We start from the raw sequence: 6000 nt of genomic DNA, 5'->3' as shown, positions 1-6000 counted from the left end.
TCCCTTCCAACTTTACTACTATTACTATTACTATAGAGTCCTACATAGCTCAAGGCTTGGATGTTCTCCATTGGTTTCTTTCCATCTCACCCAGATGGAGTCCCACCTTATGGTAGGAGACAGACTGATGGTGAGCACTCTCTGCAACAGTCTCCTCCCCTGGAATAGCTTGCCCCATGTGCACGCATGGCCCCTACCCTCCTAGCCGCTTGGAAGCAAGTGGAAACATGGCTCTTCCAGAGGGCCTTTTGCAATCCTCTGTATACAGTAGTGGCATTTTCCATAACTGGTAACATAACATATATACTGATTAGGGTTCCAGGCTATAAACCAGGAGATTGTGAGTTCTAGTTCTGCCTTAGGCATGATAGCCAGCTGGGTGACTTTTAGCCAGTCACTCTTTCTCAGCCCAACCCATCCCACAGGATTGTTGTGGGGAAAAAATGGAGGCAGTAACCTGGCTGGCAAGTGGTAGTATCCTTATAAATTTAACAATAAATTAAGGGAAAGTGATTTGATGGATTCCTCTGGCTTTATATCTCTCTCACTTTTGTATCTCTCCCTAATGTGTTTATATCAGGCTATTTCTGTATGAGAGTCTAACACTCTTTTGAAAGAGTGCTAAACTTGTGTCCCCTCCCCTCCCCATAGCTCAGTGGATAGGTTGCAAATGCAGGAGGGGTTTGAAAAGAGTTGTGTATAAGAAGCCTGCGTAAGCCCTAAAAAGCATGTTGGAAAGTGCTGATCATGTATTACACAGGTAATTATCTCTGTGGAGGGCAGGGGTCTAATTCGACCTGCAGCCAAAACAAAAATGTTGAGTGACCAGAGGCAGAAAGGCATATTCCTAGCAGCCTAAATGTCGCCCTTTGGAGTTGGGCAGCCCTTACTGTGCCATCAATGATCTTATTGAGGAAGCATGGTCGATAGTTTCCACAGCAGAAATTGTGTTAGGGGAAGATTGAACACATGGGTTCACCACTGGAACAGCTTAAGGAAATTTCAAGCTACCTCAGCTACAAGTTCCTCATGACAGAAACAAAGACAGCCTCATGAGAACTTGGCATATAGAACGGTTACAGGGGCACATTCATGTCCACAGTCAGGAATGGAGAATGTGCTGAAGTTACTCACATTTGCTTTTTTTGCTACTATAATTTAGTGATAGTTTTTTGTTTTTTATTTAACTTCACTGCCCTCTAGTGGAATTTTTAGTTTTGATTCACTAATCCTCATACTTTAGGCCAGGTTAAGTATAAGAATTAATCTGATGCTTATTAAATAAAATTTATGTTTCCTTTCCTTCTTGCTAACTGGGAAGCTTTAAAACTGCAACCATCAGTTTTTAAAAGGATCATTAGTGTTAAAAGAAATGATACAGGATGGATATACAAAAAAGTTTTTGTTTTTCTTGAAATCCTAGTTGTTGATGTAATTCATAGGAGTTACTGTCCATAGCCCTGATTTATGCTTCTAGTAGTTAAGCTACTGAAACGTAAAAGGAGTTGGCTTGTAAATCAGTTTAGTAGGTTTTGAATATTCAAATGCATAGTGAGTCCTGACTTGTTCCAATTTATAATTCAATCTCTGATTTTTTTTTAAAGAAAATGTTATTGATTTTCTAGTTTTACATTTAAATATTTAAAAAGCAACCTGGCAGCTGAGTTAATCGATAATTCAATAACATAAAGATATCTTTAGTACAGATCTCAAACTATTACATTAAATATTTCCTCTCTTTTCCCCTTAGTATTTACTGTCTCATGTTTAAACTAATACAATTCTTATTATATCGATTAAATAAAAATAACTTTCTTACATTTATCAATAATTTTTAGTTTATACATACCCTAGTTATTTTAACATTCAATCTTTATAGACAATCAATGTCCTAATTAGTTTTTCCCAATTTTTAGTTTCCCATTAATATTTAAATTTAACATTTAATATTTATAATTTCCAAGTTTTAAATAACCCCGGTTCCCTTTATCACAATTCATCACAAAATCTAATGTTCAGAATACATGTCTTATCTATTTGAATATATTCTATTTCTCACCATCTTACATCAACTAATTAATAATACAGTATAGCATTCTTATTTTCTGTTAATTACCAAATATCTTAAATTTAATAACCAAAATTTCTCTTATTTCAACATTTAATATTTCCTCTCTTTTTCTCTTCATATCTATTATCTCATATTTAAGCTAATAATTTTTATTATTACAGCTAAATAAAAACATATTTATTACTTTCATCAATAGATTTTTAGCTTATATATATATATATCTTAATTACCTTTACATTTAACCTTTATAAGCAAATCAATATTCAAATTTAACTATTAATATTTATACTTCCAAGTTTTAAATGACCAAAATTTTCTTTATCTCAGCTCCTAACAAAATCTAGTATTCAAAATACACATCTTATCTATTTGAGTATGTTCTATTTTAATTCTCACTGATAAATCAAAACCCCAATTTTCTTCAGTCTTATTCTAGCTTTCTTTCTTTGCCAAGTTGTCTTCCATGTCCATGCTTTTAAGTCATCAAATAAGTCTCCCTGTGTTGTTATGTATGTTGTTTGAAGTAGAAAAAGCTATCTGGTCGCCATTTTTTTTAAAGGACTGACAAATCGTGTCTCTATTTTTCAATCTTGATGTAGTTGTCCTGAACTATTTATCTTCTCCTCAGTCTGTTCTTCTTCTTGATCCTCAGGTTTCTTCTGGTTTATATAGAAAGTCTTTTCCCTTTTCCATGTTATCAGTCCCTTTTCTGGGTTTTCCATTAACTGTGTTTGTTGATCAGTTGAATCTTCTCTCGTAGTATTTAATTGTTCCACTTCTTCTATTATATTCTGTGTAATTTATTTTTCAGTTGTAATCAAAGTTTAGGTTCATATATCTAGGCAGACATCTTGTTCTTTTCTGTAACTTCTTATTTCATTAGTAGCTGTAAGAATAGTTTCATAAATTGCTTTCAACATAAAGACAATCTGTTCCTGGTCTTCTTACATGTTCTCTTAGTAGTGTGTTAAGTTAAAAGCTTTACAATCAGAGAATGCAAAAAAAAATTGTCATTGAATATAGAACACAGCTGGGCTTCTCGCAGCTGATATCTGTCAAGGTTACAAAAGTCTTATCAATAGTCTGGGCTACCAGCCAAATCTCTTTTAAGCAATAACAAGTTGTAATATCAGGTTTAGCCACAAGATGTCGCCCATACTATTTAGAGCAGGGCTTTTCAACCTTTTCACTCATTGTACCTCTTTTAGGCTATGGCAATATCCAAGTACTACCAGTCGCCTAGCAAGGTGTCAAAAACTTGATAACCAAAAAAAAAAGGAAAAAAGTGATAAAGCACAGGTAGTCCTTGACTTACAACAGTTCGCTTAGTGACTGTTTGAAGTTACAATGGCACTGAAAAAAGTGCCCCCCAAGCCACAGCCGAGCAAGACACCTGCCTACCCACCCAGTGGCGCTCTTCCTCCTGTCCGAGGTTTTCATTGTGAGCATTTCCGTTGAGGATTGGCAGCGGGGGTGGGGCGGGTGGGTGTTTGGCTTTTATTCCCCCCGTCTGCTGGGTGGTTGCAGCAGGTTTTGGTCACTTCACATGACCCTGGGACACTGTGACTGTCATAAATATGAATCAGTTGCCAAGCATTTGAATATAAATCACAAGACCCTGGAGAGGCTGCAACATTCCAGCTGATCGGCGCTTCTTCTGGGCTCAGTAGAAGCACCAGGATCAGCGCAGAGCTCCAGCTGGAGCCTGGTGCTGATCCTGGCGCTTCCACTGAGCCCTGACAGCCCCAAAGAAGCATCGATCAGCTGGAAAGCGGCACTGATCCTGGCGCTTCCACTGAGCCCTGACAGCCCTGCAGCTCCAGCCATCTCTCGCTCAAGCTTTTGCGGTGCTACCACCGGTTCAGCTCATTCCCCTCCCCCACTATCACTTTTCTAGGATGGTCGTGTACCACCTGCCAGGTGCCAATGTACCACAGGTGGTAGCTGTATCACTGGTTGAAAAGCCCAGATTTAGAGTTTTCTTTTAAGTCCAAAATTTTTATAATCTTTTCAACTTTACTTCTTTTTTGTAAGAAAAAAAACCCAGATCTTCAATAAGAATAAAAAATCTTTTAGTCCACAAATTTTTAAAAAATAAAAATCCAATTAGAAGTTTTTAAGAAGAGACTGGACAGCCATTTGTCTGAAATATTATAGGGTTTCCTGCCTGAGCAGGGAGTTGGACTAGATGACCTCCAAGGTCCCTTCCAACTTTTTTTTTTATTATTATTATTATTATTATCATCATCATCATCATTATTATTATTGCAACATTTTAAACTCCCCTGGATAGTTAGTCAACACTGTTTTTAGAGGGAGGGATAGAATCTCCCTTCCCTTGCCACAGGGGGGAAAGTACTTTGAGCAGCTTATGCAGGTAGGAAAAATAGGATTTAAGAGAGGTAGATCTCACCCAGTCTCATCCGTGCTGCTTTATAGTTGCCTGATGGTAAATTTGATTTCGGCTATCTGCAGCCTAGTGACGAGCCATATTTCTATGGCCGGTCTTTCGTACGCCGGTTTGGAGGGCTGCCCCGGATTGAGCGGAAGGGCTACCACCCTCCTGTGATCAAACGGGAATCCCCTCCTTGCTGGTCGCCCCTACAGAGTGACTTTTGACCCTTTCCAGGGTCCCCCAACGTGCGAAATCGGATGTGGAAGACGGAGCTTGCCTTCCAAATGTTTGTGATGGTTGAGTTGGCAAACCAGAAGTCCTTCAATCTCTGATTATTTAATTTACATTATTTTCACATGTTCATTCTGCATGCCCAAATATCCAAACAACACTTCTTTGTGCATACTTAGATTGCTAAAAATCCTGTTTCTAGCAATGCATATCTGGCTTCATAGTTATCAATTACCAGTGCACTATTGTTTATGAGGCACCTGTCTTAATGGAACATTTGATCATAATCAGCAGGACAGAAAACACTGTAGTTCAAAATTTAATATACTTCAATAATTTATATATGTGTATGTGTGTGTGTTTGTGTGTGTGTGTAGGTCTTTGGTTATTCGGGTTTTCTCCCGCGTCAAATTGGACGTGTCTTGGCGATGTTTCGACGAAGTCTCATTCGTCATCTTCAGGCTGGTGTTTTCGGCTTCGTGCTCCTAGAAGCACAAAGCCGAAAACACCAGCCTGAAGATGACGAATGAGACTTCGTCGAAACGTCACCAAGATACGTCCAATTTGACGTGGGAGAAAACCCGAATAACCAAAGACCTACATACAAACACCAGCGAAAACCTCAGAATATATATATATATATACACACACACACACATATGTTATTGCTCAAATATTTATATCACTCTTAAATTATGATTGATGTTTTTCTGTACATAAAACATCAATAATAATTTAAGGGTAACATATTTGAACAATAATGTTTTCTTCTGAATTTATAAAATTGGATTTATAACATAGTGAGCAAATTATGAAATTGTAACTATTTCTCTTTTTTTATGAACAATTATTTACTAATGACTGCTGATACTATTTTTCCCTTTCTTCCACTTTCTAATACACTTTCTAATATCTCTATATTCATAGAAGTTTTAATACTGTTATGTTATTAACTTTATATTTATCAATACGTTCTCTGTTAAATTCAGGAGAGCAAGGGACTGGCAAAACTTTAAATATTTGTTAAATGTACTGCATTATTAACTTTATATCAGCTTTCCCTGTCCTACCCCTAAAATTCTGGCTGCAGTTTTAATATTTGACAGTCAGCATGGCTAAATGGTGACTGGGTACCCGATTATTTTTGCCTCAAATTCATATCTAATTCTTCCATTATCAACATTCATTGAGACATAACATACAATTCTTTGTGTATTTCTACTTCTATATGCTTCCACTATAACTTTGATACCATTCATAATCAATATTTATAACCATACATTTTTTTAAAAAATGAAGTATA

The sequence above is a fragment of the Crotalus tigris genome, unplaced genomic scaffold, assembly GCF_016545835.1.
Source record: "Crotalus tigris isolate CLP2741 ecotype Arizona unplaced genomic scaffold, ASM1654583v1 scf7180000017764.6130737, whole genome shotgun sequence".
Taxonomy (NCBI): Eukaryota; Metazoa; Chordata; class Lepidosauria; order Squamata; family Viperidae; genus Crotalus; species Crotalus tigris.
The sequence above is the reverse complement of the archived record's forward strand: the minus strand, read 5'-3'. Positions refer to the sequence as shown.